The sequence below is a fragment of the Leguminivora glycinivorella genome, chromosome 26, assembly GCF_023078275.1.
Source record: "Leguminivora glycinivorella isolate SPB_JAAS2020 chromosome 26, LegGlyc_1.1, whole genome shotgun sequence".
Lineage (NCBI taxonomy): Eukaryota > Metazoa > Arthropoda > Insecta > Lepidoptera > Tortricidae > Leguminivora > Leguminivora glycinivorella.
Window position 1 is genome coordinate 5,248,083 of NC_062996.1, and position 21,426 is coordinate 5,269,508.

General features: G+C 38.5%; 1 protein-coding gene across 1 annotated transcript in view; it reads right to left on the bottom strand.

Annotated features, from left to right (window-relative positions):
* The window catches only part of LOC125240151 (Kv channel-interacting protein 1), a 101,082-nt gene extending 89,066 nt beyond the window's left edge, over positions 1 to 12,016 (bottom strand). The window contains exon 1 of the mRNA XM_048147998.1: positions 11,606 to 12,016. The gene's annotated coding sequence lies outside the window, so the exon portion shown is untranslated. The remainder of the gene's footprint in view (positions 1 to 11,605) is intronic.
* Positions 12,017 to 21,426: the final 9,410 nt, after the last annotated feature.

The following is a 21,426-nucleotide window of genomic DNA, read 5'->3' on the forward strand; positions in this document are numbered from 1 at the left end:
AAAACAAATATTGAAGGTGTAAAAAAGTATTATTACGATTGGTAAATTTATCATTATTGTCATCACCCTGTCCCAAAATGTCGTTCACTTGCCTATTTTAGCCAGGTGAACGATGCACAGGTGACCGACAAAATGCCAGTTATTTCGCCAAAACTCAAAAAGTATTTGCCAAACGAACTAAATATTTAGGCGCCTAAAAATAAGCAACAAAATACGAAACATATGTTACAGTTAATGCATTATCTCAAACAATAACCAGTTTATGATTGACAGAATAACGACTACTTACCCGTTACAAACTCCCGTTCGAGGTAATTAAAATTTTTTATTTTCTAATCAAGGCGTAGTGAGCACGTGCCGTTGCTTACAGGTGATGGCCGATACTGGCGGCTTCGATTCATGTGGGGTGGGGCGGCAGAGGTGCAGTAGGGATCGCACAGTGCTTGCGAGTTTGTCTCGACAGGTCAACGACAAAAACGGCCGTGGACAAACTTTAAAGCCAAATAACTTGGAACATAAGTGTAATATTACTATCAGATACTCTAGTTTTAAAAGTTAAGGATATATGCAAATAAAATACAGCAATAAAGGTAAATAAAGTTAATAATTTGTGTACTTTTAACAACTCGAAACATGAGTACTCCGCGTTGGGACACGGAAGGTGAACGACAAAACTTAGTTACAATTATTATTTATTTCATTAATATAAAATAAATCGATTTCAAAGCATCAGGCCTCTATGTAAAAACTGTCTTTTAATATGTTTTGATAATTTATTTATGAAGATACTGTATACTAAAAAAAAAGTTCTAACATAAACGTACTGACAGGTGGGGGTGGCAAAATTTTGAGAAATGACCTTAATTTTATTTAATATTTACAATTTTATGTCACACTGTAAGGAACTTTTAAATTTGATTTTCCCCTGTTTTTAAGTAGCATGTTAAAAAAGTTTATCACAAGAAAAATCAGTGAAATTCAAGTTTTCTATGAGGATCTAAAAATTCGCGCCTACTTTTTTTTATCTGCCATTATTGAAAGTGGATTGGCAGACTATATTTAGAAGTTATCATGTATTATAGTTGTTGTTAACCCTAGCTCCACGTACAGACCGATTTATTTCGTTTGCTACAAATATTTGCCCTCACAAATCGCCGGCCCAAAGCTCTAGAAAATGCCGGACTTAGCCCAAATCCCGCGAATTGGTGCAACTTATAACGCGATTCACACCTGCAACCTGTGGCTATGGGTGTGTAGGTACTTTTACATGAAAATAAAATGCTTGCAAATTCTGTTTGTTTTAAACAGGATTTAATCAAATTCTAACTCTGTTTAAGTCATAGAGGAATAAGTAAGGGAAGAGTTGTAACTCCAGTAAATGCAAGTTATTTGTAGTGACATCTATCGACAATCACGCGCCAAATAGCATAAATTATCATTACCACTTTTACTCGACACTAGGTGCCAACAGTGTTGCGCATTCTGTGGTTAAAAATGTAATATTAAAACAGTTTACAACTTATATTACAAGCAGAAGTAATTGAAAACAGAGTACTGATTGATATGATACTAAAGGTTGTCTAGAAGAGATCGCTCTTTAGCGCCGCCTGTTGTCTAACCTTTAAAGCCGCCTGTTGTCTATCATAGTTAATTAAAGTTATGTGCTTATTATTTTTTTTAAATGTCATCTTGTTATATTGGTGAGCAACAAAGAATACTTGTATTGTATTGTACCTAATACTATTGTAATATTAGCTAACAATTGTTGAGCATTAGACTTTTTGTTCGTCGCGACATCTATTGACAAGTAGCAGTACTGATAATTTACGCTAGTTGACGCGCGATTGACGCGTGGGTTACGCTAGATGTCACTACAAATAACTTGCATTTACTGTATCTAGTTACAACTCTTCCCTTATTCCTCTATGGTTTAAAAGTGTTTTTAACGTCCAGCCGGAGGCCGAGCCAAAGTGACCATCGTTGACGCTAAACGCCGATGGAAACGCAGTCTGACTCAGTCGCGCCAATACGGAAGAGCTGGAGAAATGACTAGCTACGATAACGGTATTATCGTGAGCGTTTGTGCATTGGCCAATTTGGCCATCATTGGGCTATACATAGGTTAAGACGATACGGGAGGGGTCAATTCTCCATACAAACGCTCTCGACTATTTCCTCCCTGGTTTTTGAAGATAGAGCAATGATTTTTTCAACACAGATTGTTATTATTTTTATCTGTGTCGGACCGTTTCGATTTTTTTGATATTCTGCTTTTTAAAGACTCTAGAGCCAATCAAAAATTTCCAAAAACGGCCTATTTCATTGTGGCGCAAAAAAAGATGTGATACTCAAGATTGGTAACAAATTAACAATTAACCAAAAAAGCTACGGTCCGACATAGATTATTTCATTGTTATTCAGATTCTCAAATTTCGTTCCGATTGATTAAGTTTTGAAGGAGGAAAGAGTCGAGAGCGGAACCTCGATTTTAAAGATTTTTTGAAATATCTTTTAACTGAGTTGTCAATGTACAATTTTTTTTTCGATAAATCTAGTTAATAACACTTGTATATTTAACTTAAATTCCTAAGTTGAAAGGGGGGCTCCTTTCCATTTTAGCATTTTCGCTACCGTATCCTCTTAACGTGCGTTGCCGAATGCACAAACGCTCACGAAACGAAACGCTCGTAGATATTAAGTTTTGAAGGAGGAAAGAGTCGAGAGCGGAACCTCGATTTTAAAGATTTTTTGAAATATCTTTTAACTGAGTTGTCAATGTACAATTTTTTTTCGATAAATCTAGTTAATAACACTTGTATATTTAACTTAAATTCCTAAGTTGAAAGGGGGGCTCCTTTCCATTTTAGCATTTTCGCTACCGTATCCTCTTAACGTGCATTGCCGAATGCACAAACGCTCACGAAACGAAACGCTCGTAGATATCTATCTCTATCGCTCTTGCGTATGCGCGACGGAGCCAAAGGTGAGTCCCTTTCGCGGCGTTTCGTTTTCGCTTCGCGTCGTAGAAATGCCATTCTTGTAGAGTGCATTGGGATAAATTCGAAGTACAGAAATGCCCGGGTAATTTCGAAAGGGGGATCTTGATATGATGGAAATAATGGTGATTTTTATGTGACTTTCGAAATTAGACGGCATTCGAAATTACCCCAATGCACCCTAGTTTTATTTATTACAATCAAAATATGTGCGCCACGTTCTGCGTTGCCCGGCTCACTGGTTCGAATAGCCGGGAAAAATATTATGAAAACGTTTGTAACTTATCTACCTGGCGGGAAATCCGTCCTGGTTCTGCAATCATTTCAGCTCACTTGCAGTTTTAACTTTATCAAAATGTATTGAAAAATGGTAACGGAATGGGAAAAAAAATAACCTTTTTTTCTATTATTAGGATTGAAAGAGCTCGCGATTCTGAGTGGAAACGACATTAAAAATTTCCAAATAAAAAGTGGGGGGACAACTTTGAAAACAATGGCCCATTTAGATACATAATAAGTCTAAGTGGGTTTTCACATTTAATCCGATCCGATATCGGATGTAGGACCGATATTCCATACATTTAAGCCGCCATCTTTGATTTTTGCCTTTGAAATCCTTCCGACATCCGATATCGGATCGGATAATGTGAAAACGCACTAATACAAAGAGCCTTTACAAGTTAATGTATAAAGCACAGAACATTCTCTCTTCTAATTCTAAGTGCGTTTTTACATTATCCGATCCGATGTCGGATATAGGACCGATATCCTACATAGGTATTAAAGGCGCCATCTTTGACATTTGCCTACATCCTTCCTACATCCGATATCGGATCGGATAATGTGAAAACGCCCTAATACCAATGTCTACTAAAGTCGTAACATTTTTTTTATGAATTTTGCTTTAATATGCGTGCATGACGTTATGAAAATGCTATACAGTGCAACAAAATAATTAGGTACTTAGGTAGATATTAAATAAAATGAAACTAAATAATATTTGATAATATCCATAGAAAATTGCAATATTTTAAGAATCTTACGTCAAAAATCTGACAGTTACGTAGAAAGTGGCGCCCTTATTCTTCCGCACTGTAGTCAAATACTGCAATTATTCAAATATGTACGAACAGTAGTGTTCCATTTACAAATGAGAATATAAAAAAAAACATTCAGTCGAATTGAGAACCTCCTCCTTTTATTGAAGTCGGTTAATAATGCTCTGCCAGGACGAATAAAGTAGAATTTTTATAATCTCAAAAAAAGGAAAAGTACAATTTTCCAGAAACCGGCATTTCGCCGTTTCAGCGTAACGTCATTTGAGTAAAGAAATCGAACAGAGAAACATCTTCATGCCTACTTATAGATGTTGATTTGCATCACAGACCACAGCAGTGGCTTATTTCACAGTACATAGTGCCAATAGGCTAGTTTCCTACACTTAAAATAAAATATTTTATGCAGTCCACGAAATAAAGCACCACATAATTAGAAGAAAAATATGGACAGTAGCTATTTTTAAACACAATTTCTATTTAATAAGTCAAAGAGAAAGATATAAAGTAAATGTATTGGCCGTGACGTCACTCCTCAGTATTTCATAGTAATTCCATACTAACAAATCGTTTTGACAGTTCATAAAAGAAGCTGATTTGACTAGTACGAAACTAGCCTATTGTGACTCGACAGTCACACTTCGCCGTTCATTGCCTGCTCAACAAGCAGGGCCGGATTAAGGGTAGAGCGAGTGGAGTGGCCGCTCTAGGCGCCAAATGGTAAAGGGGCGCCAAACTCGTAAAGAGAGGCGCAATTTTGTATGAGTCAAAGGAGCGTAAGCGTGACGATGAGAAAAGTTCAAAGCACTTGGAAACCGAAGGGCATAGATACAGTGACAACACACCGAAATTACTGCCTAAGGAAAAAATTCGAAAAAACTTTTACCTAGAGCGCCGACACTCAAACTCGCTCTACTCTGATCGACCGGCACTGTCAACAAGGAAATATTGACGATGAGTAACAAATTAACAGTGTTACTTATTAACCCAGATAGGGTCAGAATTGTCAGTGTCAAGTGTCAATCTGTCAATGTCACTGTGGTGAAACAGCCCACTGATGGGAACGAACGCAATGAAGAACGTTATGTCTGAATCTGGTGTTGTGAAAACATTATTTTCTACTCGTCGACTTTAATCTGTCAATTAGCGTGCTGACTTTTCAGTGTTGGATAGTCTTTGACACTTAGTCAACTATAATATGTATTTCATTTCACTTTAGTTAACTGAAAAAAAATTCTAAAATAGAACTTCTATACTAATATAACTCGCGATACCTGGCAAATTTTTCTGCATCCGAAACACATTTTTTTTATCTATCGCGTTATCTTCCAATCAGAGACGGATATTACAAACAATTGGTTGGTAGGTAATTCGATGTTGATACAACGGTAAACGACGCTATTAACATTAATTCTAACTTAAATGATGATATTTTTCATCCACTGATGATGAAGATGATGACTCATAGAAAAAGTATTGTATACAATAGTGATATAATTATACTTTTCACTCTCGTACCGTACTATTAGGCCACTCAGGAAGCTTCGTGGCCTCAACATGGTACTTGACTGAAATGCTTTGTGTTGTACCAGAGTCGGTACTTGCGTTTAGTTACACGCATGAAGCAATAAATAAACACAGTTTTCTTTATTAATGCCAGTATGACTGTTACTCTATCACGTTTCTTTACTCCTAGTTACACAACGTCCCGGCAGAGCCTTTAATAACGTTTACCATCTCAATCATAATAAATATGGTCGCCTTTAAATAACGTATTTTTATAACTAAATAATGGAAATATTCCGTTGCTTCAGCTGGCCCGTATTTAGGTTTGTTTTCCCGACTTTGTCCTTCTTTAAGTTAGGATCTTATGAAATTAGATCAAGTGCACGGATTTCCATAAAATTTCGCAACTGTCCACACACGTCTTTTTTTTTAAGATTATGATTTTTTTCAGATTGATCTGACAGATTGCGAATAATCTGAATTTTAAGAATGTGTGTGGCAAGGCAGACGATCTTATTTTATAAGATTATTATGGTTTTTTCAGATTACGAAATTTAAGACAGTCTGTTGCCGCCCGGTTGACGGCCTGATTTCTTCAAAAGCTATTTCAAAAGATCCCGGCCAAATGAGAACCTCCTCCTGTTTTTGAAGTCAGTTAAAAACAGATCACAAAATCAATAGCCAAATGGAATAGGGAATCCAACAGAACGGTTCTGCGACTGACGGTTGGCCAGACCACCGGCAGACTGTGGTTTGAAAATAGAATGCATCATGAATGCATTATTTTCAACACTGATTCGAATTAGGAATCGAACGTACATCGTAACATTATTCATTGCTCTAAGACAATCTGAAATAAAACTGAATTTTAAAGAATTTTTGAGATTATTTAAATAAAATTTCAACAAAAAACAAGAATTTGACACTAATCTAGCGATCGACAGGGTAAATACGACAGGTCATAGGGTTCAGTGCGACATAAAAATACGAGAAGGCGAGGCGCCGCAAATTTTATTATACTCTGTCAAACCGTTTCCGGCACTAGAAAAAAAGCGGCAAATTCCAAAAATATATCCGCGAACCTCTTCACAGTAATCTTTCGCACAAATTCACCCCTTCTTTTTTTTTTTTCCTTCTATTTTTTTACGTGACAAATTTGTGTGGCCAGCTTTCATTTTTAAATTTTTTTAAATTTTTAATTGTATATTTATTACCCGGCGCCGCGTGGAAAATATTCCGACCGGCCAGTGTTTGAGCAGACCACCCGGCACCGGCAGATTATAATTTGAAAATAGAATGCATTATTTTCAACGGCGGTGTTTTTGTCCGTTTTAAATGACGTCCTATATTATCAACGGCGGTGTCAGTAGTTTGCTTACTGATGTAAAACTGTCAGAGATCAGATCGATGGGGTCATGATCAAATCAAATTAGATTAAAATATTTAATGGCTCTTATAACAAAGGAGTTTTTTCTGAAGTTAGTATTAGTGGCGAGGATATGAAACATTCGTTTAGTGCGAGACGCAAGGCGTGAGGGGACTACCAACTGGGAACTTCAAGCTTGACAGCAGATCCGGACAGTCAACATAGTTTTGAGCATTTTTCATCACGTAGATTACGTTAGAAATATTGCGCCGGACATAAAGAGGTAGCACGTGAAGTTTCGGACAATGTTGAGTGTAACTTATTAAGTTTACGTTTTATTTTTCTATGTTAGCAATGTGCATGTGTAGTTGGCAATGTCCGTCCAAAGTGACGTCTTTATGTTAAGCAGTAGTTGGCAATGTCATTTATAAGTGACGCTTAAAAAAAACCATTTCCAATTTTGTTATGTTTTTTTTCCACACATTTTCCCCTTAATTAAGAACGTATCAATGCCACTGGAGATTATTTTTAACGGTCTTCAAAACAAGGAAGAGGAAATGAACTCGGTTGTTTTTTACGTTCTTTGTAGACAATTTTAAGGATCGCACGCACCTTTTCTATCGCTCTTTTTTTAATACCTATCAAAAATATTTTATATATTTACGTGTCTTATCATGTAAACAAACGAAATGTCAAATATGACTAGTGATTGAAAATGTCGATAAATGAAGCGTTAACGACAATTTCCCTTCTAACGTAGTATCTACGATACACGTGTGTACAAAGAGGAAATTCGTAACTTGTTTCGATTAAAAACACTCCCTTCGGGCCTGTTTTCGGCACTCGTTTCGTCGAACTTCCTCCTTTCCGCACTCGTATCGTTATGTAGGTACTATTTTTTTAATTATTCAGTGGGCTACCTTCTTCAAAAAATTGCAGTTTTAGTTTTTTTCCCATACCAACGTGAACCGCCCCACATGAGAATCTTTCTGTTTGCCCCAGTGGTTGACTACTAAAGAATCATCATCGTCCTTGCGTTATCCCGGCATTTGCCACGACTCATGGAGTGCCAAGATTTGGCGTAGGCACTAGTTTTTACGAAAGCGACTGCCATCTGACCTTCCAATCCGAAGGGTAGGTAAACCAGACCTTATTGGAATTAGTCCGGTTTCCTCACGATGAAAGGAAACTTCACCGAAAAGCGACTGGCAAATATCAAATGACATTTCGCACATAAATTCCGAAATCCGAAAAACTCATTGGTGCGAGCCGGGGTTCGAATCGAACCCGCGACCTCCGGAACGAAAGTCGCACGTACTTACCGCTAGGCTACCAGCGCTTCGTGTTGACTACTAAAGAATGCCCCACGGAATTAAATTGGCCTTCCATAGAAATGAACGTAGTTTAGTATTCTTCAGACATTTAAGGTTTCGTCTATCGCTATAGGCCTTCGGGGCCCCAGTTACGTCATAAGGACATTAGCGGAGCCCCGCTGGACTGTTTATCTCGTGAACGCCATTTAACGCCTGCATTCACGCCGGTGCCAAATTGTAGAGAATGTAGAGTCACAGAGGAAGAGTTTGTTAGTAAACTTGTTGCTTTTGTAACTTAGAGCGTAAATTGTCAACGTAAGCTCAATTGCTCTACATTTTTAATGGACTCTATTATCTAAATACATACTTTATATAGAAGAAGAAACTGACTGACTGACTGACATATCAACGCACAGCCGAAACTGCTGCTTCCTTATAAGATGTAGAGGAGCACTAAGAAAGGATTTTTCAAGATACAAGTACACCTCCTAAGGGGGGAAAATGTGGGTCCAAAAGTTTGTATAGGAAAACAAAATTAGATTTAGTACGCAAAGCATATCACGGGTTTGAAGCCCAATTTAAGATATGGAATATTGCTTTATCCGGGCAATGTGTAACGCCTCGCGACGATCATCTTGCAAAGATCTATTTGCTGAGTTGAAAGTGTTAACTGTACATTCACTGTATATTTTTGAAGTATGTGTTTTTGTAAAACAGCATCCAGACTTGTTTAAAAAAAAAAGCGAAATAACACATTTCAACACCAGATACCCAAATAGATTAGTCTTGCCTAAAATTAAAACCAAAATGAAAAGTTGCTCCTGTTATGCAATGTGCATTAAAATATTTAATAAGCTGCCTGATGACATAAAAGAATTACCCCTTCACCAATTCAAAAAGAAATTACACGCCTACCTGGCCCAACAGAACTACTATAGCTTAAAAGACTACCTCAATTTGAATAATGTATCAGCGGATTAGTAAATATAATCAATACCTTATTGGATAAAATTGTAAATATATTTGAATTAATAATCCATTACTGATCAATTGTTTCGCATAATTAATATTGTTTAATAATAGTACAAATTTCTGACATTTCATTTTTCTATTTTAATAATATCATTTGTAATGTAATTTGCCATCATCATCATGTCATCTTGTTTATTGGCATGTTATCTTAGTAAGTACCTAGTTAATTATAATAACATTGTGTCAAGATACAACTTAGTTATTAAGGAAAAATTTGCATGACTTTTTTAAGTCTGAATGTACGCACATACTAACCATTATTTCGTAACACCATGATTGTACTACATTTAAAGCAAATAAACACTATTACTATTACTATTACTATAAAAATTAAGCAGTATAAAGATGACAGCTGGTAACTAGAGCTACCAAAAGCAACTGAGTGGCTAAAAAGGTAGGCTGCCTAGCCAACATGCCAATGGAAGGGTGGTCTCATCGGAAGACCAAAGAAGGATAATGTGCCACGAAATGGCCTCACCTCAGCATATTGCTGGCGACTTCCAGCGCTGGGGCACATTTCTCAAAACTGCAAGTTACAAGTTACAAGCGGAAGTCTCTTTCCAACTTGTCATATTAGACATTGACTACCGCTTGTAAATTGTAACTTGTAGCTTCGATAAATGGGCCCCAGCGCTGGAAGTCGCCAGCAATATGGGACTTACTCTTCTTTGTCATTCTTAATTATTGTTCAATGTACAGTCAACCAATTGGAACCCTAGGCCACTCTAGAACCATGTCAAAATGACAAGCAGTAAGAGATTTCTTACAATCTGATTTATAACGTCACTATGACATAGTTCTACAGTGGCCTAGGGTTCCAATTGGTTAACTGTATGTGTGCTTAAGAAGAATAAGAAGACTTTTTCTATTCTAATTCAATCGCTTACATTCCGTAACGTTAGACTTATATTGACCGGGATATAGACCGTGATTACTTTTTTGATTTTTGTCGAGCTCCCGATATTTCGACGCAGTTGCATGCATCATGATCACGGAAAACTGACGAAGGCGGGTGGATGTTAAAGTTGTATAGACAGCGCGCGATCTACCCTCCTTCGCGCGCGTCGGCTGCGTTCACTTTCAGCGTTACCACTGGTCGCGTTCACACTCGATGGTCTGTCCAAACACACTATACTCACAGTGTCACTACGTTTGTTCAATTCTGACTTCACCGGTTTTTTACACAAACAAATCACTGGATTCCATACATTAGATAGTTTGAAGCCATCCTCACGATTGAAATTTTTATATTTGTGAATCTCAATGGCTTCTCTTACCAATCTCGGTATGTAGTGGCGTTCCGTCGAAATTACCTTAGGACTATGCAACTCGATCCAATGATCAAAAAGGTAATCACGGTCTATATCCCGGTCAATATAAGTCTAATGAAAATAACCGTGAATCATTCAAAACTCTTTCCGTAACGTTGTCAATCTCTCTCCATAGCTTTTAAAATTAGCGTGACAGAAACGTCGTCGTGTTTTGATGTGATGTATAACACAACACACGATAAGCATGTTGGCTAGGCATCCCGGTTAAGATCATAGTAGGCTAAAAGGCTGCACATAGAGTTAAGAAGGATAGTGCATGAAAAATTGGTTTTCCTCTCAAAAATGATTTATATTTTCTCCAAGTAATACATATAAATATTATGTTTACTATAGTTCACATATTATATTTTATTGTATGTTTATAAATTTATTATGCGTCTATCGATGTGACTGTTCAACCATTGAATATCACGTTTTACTGATTAAATTTATTAAAAAATGTTTTTCAATGCAATATTTCCCTGAGACTAATTAAACAAGGGTAGCAATATTCGGTAACAAGTGTCTCATGTTTTCATTTCAGGATTCTATTAAGCTCGAACCATACGCTTCATCGTGGTTCAACTATAGAATCACATTTCACACAAATTTTCAATTCCACACTCGGCGTTAAAAAATACACAACAAAAAATTTTAACATATTTTTAATATTTTAAGCAAGCAAATAAGTGAAATAGGCATTGCCAATATTACATTGCAAATCGAAATGAAATAAAAGAAAAACAGGGAACCGATTTTTGAAATTCAACCATTCGGTTTCGTGAGTTTCGTTCAATAATATCTCCACTAACGATCTAACAGAATCAAAAACGAGTGGTCATTACCACTTGAGTTTAAAATACTCTAGCCTTCTTTTTCAAAAATAGCATATCGTCGTTTTTCACGGACTTTCGAACGAGAATTCGTGCGTTCGAAATTCAAAAATCGGTCCCCAGAATTAAATCCAAACCGAATCAAACCGAATTTTTTTAAAGAAAAAAAAATCGTAACCTCAAAATTTACTTACAAATATCAAATCCGTATCTCGTAATCACAAACATTTCCATCAAAACCACAAAATCCACCAGTAAAATCATTAAACAAAACAATATATTTTACAAAGGACTCCACACAGATCCTAGTCCGGTATATTTACACGTTATATTTACATTTGCATGTTTTTTTTTGTTTTTTATTCATGGTTAGGGCTTAGGGGCGCGCCGCGGGCCGCGAGTTTCTACTGGATGTCTATAATCGATACGGGACCGCTGACGTCCGTTTTGCCCAGGGCGCGGGCAGGCACTGATCCGGTGCTGCCCTCTGCTTTGAATTTATCGATGTTTTCCGAGTGACAGGTCTGGGCTCATCACCCGTTTGAGTTTGACGTTTATTGGACGGTTTTTGCTATCTTGATAGCGTTTTGTTTTTCAGCATTTCGTAAATGCTTTTTCTCTGTGATGCATGATTTATTTACATACAAAAATGCATGATTTATGAAAGAAAATAATTTAGCCTCTCGCCTACGAATTACAGTCGTTTCAGGGGTGGGACCCGTCACCACACGGGAAAATTCCTAAATTATTTTCTATTACCGATTCAGGATGCATTTTAGTTATTTACATACATTATAATCACGCCTGTATCCCATAAAGGGGTAGGCAGAGCACATGAACTACTAAGTTTCAGTGCCACTCTTGGCAAAAAGGGGTTGAAAGAAATCCAAATTGTGACATTATTATTATTTTAGTTATTTTAGACGAGTATTTAAATTCTTTAGATTACGGATTTTTACAAATTAAGCGTTTATCATTTCTTGCCTAATTATTGAGAAAGAGATTGATTGGATAATTGCAAAATTTTCTATTTTGATTAGTTGATGTTAAAAAAAATATTAAACAGGTACATAGAATCCAGGCCAGGCCAGGGCTAACCCTGCAGCACTTTTGAAAGAAAAGCCTAGCATAAACTTCAAAGATTTTTTTCGATTCTACTTTTAAATTTGAATTTATCTGAGCAATTCTATTCTATATGATGTAGATTCGTTTTTGTTTTGTTTTATCAAAGCCAATTTTATTTTTTGAATGATTCTTATTTTAGGGTCCCCCCACATCTAGCGTCTCGCGAACGTCGTCGCCTCTTCAACGCCCGCGCGGCGTCGACGCCGCGCTCCCGCAGCGCCGACGCGACGTTGCGGCGCCTCTCGAACGAACGTCGACGTCGCAGTGGCGTCCGCGCAGCGCCTCCGCGATGCAGTCAGAGCTAGGGCTTCCAATACCGGGATCCCAGTATCTCGGGATTTTTGGGGTATATTTCAAAACCGGTATTTAATTTTGTAATACCGGAATCCCGGTATTTTTAGTAACTAACAAATTATGCCAAATAGACGCGTAAATATTGCTTTTTGCTCTCGTTTCTTCGACACATTCTCTGTTTAGTGTTTTTACAATATTTCTATGAAATGTCAGTTTTTCCGATGATTACCTAGATAAAGATACGTGTCAAGAGCATTCATTGAGGAGGGCCTGCCGTGAACCTTTTGATACATTTGTCGCACTTGGGAATCGTAAGTGTGGCAGGGAAGCAATACGTCAAACGTAGTTGACACAAACACAGGCCACAGACCCTCTGTAAACAAGTCGCCTTGATGCACCTACATTATAGAAATAACTTTTCAAAAAATTGGTTAAGGCATACGAACTAACGTATAAGCTACTTTTGGTTTACTGCCACTGCCACTGACGACTGCCACGAGGCGCCGCAACGTCGCGTCGGCGCTGCGGGAGCGCGGCGTCGACGCTGCGCGGGCGTTGGAGAGGCGACGACGTTCGCGAGACGCTAGATGTGGGGGGACCCTAAGTGCGTTCTCACATTATCCGATCCGATATCGGATGTCGGAAGGATTTCAATAGAAAAAATCCAAGATGGCGCCAGTGTGTATGGGATATCGGTCCGACATCCGATATCGGATCGGATAATGTGAAAACGCACTTAGTCTCAATATTTTTTTTGGCACTATCACTCGTATAAAAACTGATAGTCAATTAAAATTATCCAGGTTTTCGCGACATTCTCAATCATAAGGCTTGAATAAAAAAGTGGAATTGTCTGCGTCAGGTGAGACTTGAACTCACGGCCTCTGGATCGATAGGTACCAGCGCTCTCTCAACTGTGTGCGTAGCCAAATGCACAAACGCTCACGGTAATATCTCTTGCGTAGCTATCTCTATCGCTCTTGCGTATTGGCGCGACAGAGCTAGACTGCATTTCTGTCGGCGTCTGGCGTCGCAGAAATGCCATTCGGCTAGCAGACCTGAGCTCGTAAGTACCAGAGGCAGTGAGTTCAAGCGCAGTATAATAAAGAGTACTATCGTACAGTATGGCCACTCCCGCTCCCCGCTGAAAGTGCCGCCCACCCCGCTCTCGGTTACCTCACAGTTACCGCCTGTCAAAAACGCGAACAGTCGATCTGTCATATTTCACTTCTACAAGCATAGTACGCGTTTAGACTGTGTGCTAGGAACGCGCCTCTTTCATATATTTGATCGCCAGTGTCCGAGGTGTGGTTCAAGTCTCACTCAACAGACGTACGTAAAAAAATCTCCACATTTACTACATTTACGTCGTTGTTTACCACTTGTCGTTAACTTTATTAGTTAATTACAAGTTCACAGCTTATTAAATAAGCGTGTAAAACAATAATGTAAGCGCGACAAGGCCGGTATAATAAGAAAATTGCCCGAACGTTTAGTGCGACGAGAGTGCAGTTATTTGCATGAAATGGGCCGATATGGCATATTGCCAGAGGTATCGCTTTCAGTGAATCGCGGGGAAAAAGCTGTGGAAAAAAGTCAATCAAATATCCTAAATATAGCCTAGTACGAGTACATTACGATACAAGCGCGGAAAAATATAATCGAGTGACAATAAATCGACAAGGATCACTAATTTCCTCTTCGCATGTGTATCGTACGATATCTTACAATACATATATTTATGGGACATAAATAATAGGCGAGATGACTAAAAAAACTAAATTTTAGGCTTCCCACAGACAGTCTTAAAAATTCATAATCTTAAAAAAAAATTGTATGCAATCTGACAGTTCAAACTGACACTGACAAGACACTGACAGATCTGTCAGTGTCAATTTGCATACAATTTTTTTTTAAGATTATGAATTTTTAAGACTGTCTGTGTGAATGTGAAGCCTTAGTCCGTCAGTCAGATTATCAAAGAATTTTAAACACGTATTTTTTTTCTCGTATACTCTGTCAAACAAGTCTGTCAGTAAATAAGAACAAAGAAAACTATAGGTATCCTTTTCTCTAGCACCCTAAAGAAAAGGATGCATATAGTTTTCGTTGTTCTTATTTACTGACAGACTTGTTTGACAGAGATTAAACGAAAAATCACTGTGGTAACAATGAAGACTCCTTGTTATTGTGATATATTCATGAAATAGTTTATTGGTGTAACAATGAAGTGTCAGTTTACGTTTGTTGCGAAATAAACCTTTTATGATGATATTCATAAAAAAAACTTAGTTTCTTTTTTCTGCCGTCATTTTGAACTGTCATTATTTAGTTGTCATCCCGCGAAATTTTAATTAACAACTGAAGACATGCTTACTGGATTTGACACATGATATTAAAAGGAAGACTAATGAAATTATATTTTATAACTTATAAGTATTAAAACAAGAAGAAGAATAAAGGAAAATAGAAATACTTCACTCAAGACGAGGCAAGTGGGCAGCTGAATTCAAGCGGGGACGAGTCAGAATCGCAGATGACCCTCGCTCCGGGAGGCCAACTACTGCGACCAATCCAAATAATGTGGCAACTGTATGCAAAATGATAATCCAAGACCGACGGTTAAAAGTGAGAGAAATAGCCGACATCGTAGGCATCTCCTGTGAAAAAACTCAAAATATTATAGTTAACGAATTTGGGTTTTCCAAGGTGTCGGCGAGATGGGTTCCAAAGCTCCTTTCAGTGGAACAAAAAATCACTCGTCTAACAATTTTACGCGACTGTCTAGACCTGTATGAAGCTGACCCTCAAGACTTTTTGGACAGATATGTTACTATGGATGAGACATGGGTCTACCACTATACGCCCGAGACTAAACAGCAATCAAAACAGTGGGTTCGTGCTGGATCTCCGCCACCCAAAAAGGCAAAGGCCATTTTGTCGGCAAATAAAGTTATGGCATCAGTGTTCTGGGACGCAAAGGGTGTAATAATGGTTGACTATCTCCAAAAAGGTACGACTATAAACTCGGACTATTATTGCGAACTTTTACGTCGATTACGTCGACTTTTACGTCGACTTTGAAAGTAAAAAGACCTGGAGTGCTGACAAAGAAAGTTCTTTTCCACCAGGACAATGCACGCGTGCATACGTCACTAAAGTCAATGGCAGAAATTCATAATTGCGGGTTTGAATTATTGCCGCATCTGCCTTATTCACCCGATTTGGCACCATCGGACTTCCATTTATTTCCAAACTTAAAAAAACACATGGGTGGTAAGAAATTTTTGACCAACGACGAGGTCCAAGCTGAAGTGGATACCTATTTTGAAGGCCTGGAGGAAATTTTTTTTAAAAGTGGTATAATGGCTTTGGAATCCAGATGGAATAAGTGCAAAGACCTTAACGGGGACTACGTAGAGAAATAAAAATATTATAAAAAAAAACCGGCCAAGTGCGAGTCGGACTCGCCCACCGAGGGTTCCGTACAAACTTTTAATGGTCAAAATAATCTAATACTACTCATACTCATTTATTTGTAACGCCATTTTACACGTCAAGATTTGATTTAAAAAAATAATATTCATACAACAATAATACTTAGAAAATAAATAGACAGAAGATTGAAATTACAAAAAGTTAGGCAATATTCACATAAAAAATTAACAAAAATATTTTTCTAATTAGTTAATAAAAAGTTTGTCATAAGTGTAGAACGGGTGCTCGACCAGCCAATTTTTTAAGCAATACTTAAAGTTCGACACTCTAGGTACTTCAACCACATATTGCGGCAATTTATTATAGACGGCAGGGTCCATCACATGTGTTAACTTGTTGGATTTCGCCAATATACGGTCGATACCTACTAACTTTCCGGCATTTAGAGTGTTGTACTTGGAACACATGTTGTTAGTGTTGTCACAGAATATATACAGGTACAGAAGGCTCACTTCTTTGATGTTCACAAAATACCGCCATTCTAAATTATTACCTTCATTAACAAACGGACCGTACGCGAGCAGCCAACATTACATTTTATTTCGCCGCGCGAAGGTCGTCGCCAATGAATGGGCCGCGAACTCGCGGCCGCTGACATGTACTTGTAGCGCGGCGATAGAATCGCGGAGTCAGCCACCCCTGGTTTTGTATGCTTCCAAGTTCTCTCTTACATAAATGGCTACCCGCATGATAACTATTGCAGGCAGTCTCAGGATTCTTATTTTTTAAAGAGTTCTTTGGCCGGGGTGTCTACAGGTACCTGAGTAACGATCCTGATAGCTCGTTTCTTAAAGCGAAAGACCCTCTTCCATTCAGCACAACGCGCAACGTCCCCAGAGCTCCACACCGTACTGTATTAATGAATGGACAGTGGCGAAATAGGATGTCCAGGATACTTCTGGAGCCACAGACTTTGCAACTCGACCTAAGGCAAAGCACGCACTGCCCAGACTATCACACAGTTTATCTACTTGCTGGTCCCATTTTAAGCCGTGATCTGTAGTCGTGGATGCCATCTATAGTCCCGTCTGGCAGAAAACTATGTCTATGTCTATGTCTAAAACATGAAACTTGGCATGTATATAGCTTATAGGATTATAAGAAAAAAAAATGAAGTAGAAACACGCCGAGGTGTCAATGTTTCCCCTCCTCCCCACTTTTGTATCCCTGTTTTCAGTTTTTTTATATTTCCATGAAAACCGTAAAAGCTACAACAATAACGTCTAAAAGAAGTATATTCTCTATAAAATTCTCTACAATACTGTCTTTGAAAGTATATAGCTAGAACTTATAATTTTCAAACTATGCTCATTTTTCCTTTGCCATATTTGTGTTTGGTGGCCAGTAGGATAAGTAAGGCCAGCGACTTTGCACTTTTGCCTGTGGCGATGCTGCTTGGCAAAATTGTTCCTTGGGTCAAACTGATCCGATTTATCCCAATAGTCATGAAATCGCACGTGACTACTCCCCACAAAGAGAAGGGGAAGGGGCCGGTTCCCTGATGAAATCTATGCAATACTTCTTCTTACGCCGCGTCTTGCGTGAGCGACGAACGCGCGACGGCGACGCGATGCGATGCGACGAAATCAAACCTTCTATCTCTATGGACTTGTCTTAGGTGGGCGACGGAACGCGACGGCGATGCGACGCGACGAACTAGCGATGAACATGCGAATGTTAAGCGACGCGATGTGATCAAACCGCTGTGTTCATATGGGAGTGTCTTGCGTAAGCGACGGCCCGCGACGGCCCGCGACGGCGATGCGACGCGATGCGATGGCGATGGGCGCGCGATTAAGCTATTTGATTTTTAGAAGCAAATTCAATACGTAGAGAGGTCGGACTAGAGAAATAACGATTGATTACTAGTCTCACATTTCATTCTTTATATTTTCTTATAATAAAAATTCAAAATATTCAAATTAACATAAGTTGACCAAAGGAGTAATGTGCCTAAAAAGTAAGGAAATTACAACTTTTGTAACTTGTATTGACAGCCTTTGATTATGTGCACGGTGATACGAGATTGTCTGCGTAAAATATTAAAATTTAAGTGTGAACTAAAAATATGAAACACTTGCGATGACCTTACGATATATGTACCTACTAGCACTTGACTTTGGTGAATAGGATCACAAAATTAACTAGTTATTACAACGGGCTCGTAGCCTAGCGGTTTCGACGTCTGGACGCCGCGCCAGCGGTGTGAGTTCGAACCTCGGCTGAGGTGTGCTTTTGCAGTTTTATTTTTGTTTCTTTTATTTTCTATTATTTAATTGTTTACTTTTTTCATTCTGTAAGAATCTACATTCTTATTTTTATTTTATTTTTAATAACTCCGGCTTTTATACTAACAAGGAAAGGTACCCATACAAAAAAAATATAATTAGACTACTCTTTAAGGGGCGTTCATTGTAATTCCTGCGATTCCTGCATTTATTGTAACTCTTAAATAATAATATTATCCTAAACCAGAACTTCTTGTTGCCATATAAAAAAAACATACATATAAGACATACCTTTGTGTCGATAGATATTTTTCAGTACAGATGGTGTTTTTTTACGCACTAGTGCGAGAAGTGGTTCATTATATGCCAGGTCGAAACTTCAGAGGCACATCTGTACTGAAAAACGTCGTACGATACACGTGCGAAAAGGAAATTCGTAACTCGTGTCGATTTAAAACACTCCCTTCGGTCGTGTTTTAATTTATCGCCACTCGTTTCGAACTTCCTTTTTTACGCACTTGTATCGTAATGTACTATTATTTTAAAGCACATAAAATTCGAATAAAATACACTGCTGACACGGGCCCGCTCACTGCTCAGTTCAGTCTGCGCCCAGCGCTCATAGACAGTGGACCTACGTTCGATAGTCCGGCGCACCGTGCTCTCGTAAGCGTAAGCAGCTAGATAGTTCTGAGAAGTGCTGTATAGGTACTGCGACTAAACAAATTTTGATCCTGTTGGTGGCAAACAGGCATACGGTCCGCCTGATTTTTACACATGCAATTTTATCCAAGAAATTTTACTTGAAATCTGATGAGAGTTTGAATTATTATTATATTTCGGGACCAGGGGACCGATTTTTGAGTCTCACGCGTTCGTATTCAGAAAATTGTCACTGAAAATACTAAGCAATTCACTGTTTTCAACCGGTATTTTAGTGACAAATCCCATATGTGAGATTCAAAAACCGGCCCCCAGGATGAGGTTCTGGTTTTCATGGTGGAGTCAGGATATGGTCAACAAAACTGCTATTTTACTCATTATAACTCCACTATGTTTGGGCTTATTACATTTGGGCTGATGAGCAGCGTCGATCTCGATGATGTCCAAGGTCACATGATCGAGTCAGGAAATGAATAACAGGGTGGCTAGCCGAATGGCACAATCGCTCACGAAACGCTCACGAAACGAAGCGCTAGTAGATATCTATCTCTATCGCGCTTGCGTATTGGCGCGACAGAGCCAGCGGCGTATCGCTTTCGTTTGGCGTCGGAGAAATGCCATTCGGCTACGGGGCCAGAACTGCTATTCTACTTATCGTAACTCGGCCATGTTTGATCTAATTAGCCGGGCCAATAACACATGTAATTTTTTGCACACAGCTCAGCTCTTTGAAACTGTTTATTTTAAGTTACTTACAATTAGTAGGTACCATCTAATAATAATATATTCTTATCTCTTGTAAACTTTACAAAAAAGTTAACACATGAAACCAAAAGAATTGTTACTAGCAATTAAATTCAAAACTATCAAGATCATTCTTGCCTGTGTGTTGCATTACCGGTGGCTCGCGTACCGAACGCCAACGCCATCTATCAATGGCTATTTCACGAAATTGATGAACGCTCTAAGGAATAAGGGCTCTTAGTGTAGTGGTTATGCCAGTCGACACTAGATGGCAGCATTAAAAAACACTGGGTTACACTGTATGAATTTTTTTCATTTCATCATTAAGTAAATAGCATTCGTTACAAGTAAATAGTATACGTTAATTCGTCGCTCAGTTTTGCCGTGAAGGACGGACAAATAAATAGACACACACACACTTTCCCGTTTATAATATTAGTATGGATTAAAATAAACATTAAGTTAATAAAAACAAAATGCAGTATTATTGTGTGCTACTTAAAACTTTCCTTGTTAGTATAAAACCCGGAGTTCTTAAAAAAAATAAGAAAGTAGAATCTTAGAGAAAGAAATAAGCAGGTAAATAAAATCAAATAATCCATACTGATTAAACTGGAAAGTGTGTGTGTGTCTGTTTGTTTGTCCGTCTTTCAAGAGAAGCCGCGGGCAAAAGCTAGTAGAACATAAAAGAAAAAAGTAAATAAAAATGCAAAAAGACTGCGTGAGCCGAGATTCGAACTCACGACACTCATGGCGCAAACGATTCCACCTAGAAGTCAAACCCGCTAGACCATTTGCACATTGTGAAAGACGGCGAATCTTCTGATTCTAATCACCAAATGCTAGTGCCGAAGTTTCGCGCGATGGATACGCGATGACCTTGAGCCATCGCCGTCGCATCGCGTCGCGTCGCCCGTCGCTCACGCAAGACAGAGCGTAAACTCATTGTTCCTGCCGGTGAGTAAGGCAGCCAGAGCTCAACGAGGGAGGACCTACGGAACTAATTAGGAGAATAGATTGTCCTTTGAGTCGTCGGCACCCAGGCCCCTTCTAAGTACCTACAGGTTTGTACAAGTTTCTAATGAGTCGGCAACGCACATGTGCCACTCCTTGAGTGGCAGGCGTCCATAGGTTACAGTGACCGCTTTCCATCAGGCAGACCGTATGCCTGTTTCCCACCTACGTGGTACAAAAAAAACTGTCGTCGAATTCACCTTAAACATTAAAAACTAAGTCAAAATCGATTGATTCGTTCGGGAGCCTATGATGCCACAGACAGACATGTCAAGCGTCAAACCTTAAATTATTATAAAACACTCCGTCGTTTTTGCGTTGGTGGTTAAAAACAAGAAACTTCCTTCAAAACTATAATAAAACACAACTTTCTATGAAAATTGGTCAAGTGCGAGTCGGATTTCGACATTTCCATACAAACAGGTCATGAGCGCCTGACGAAATGTAAT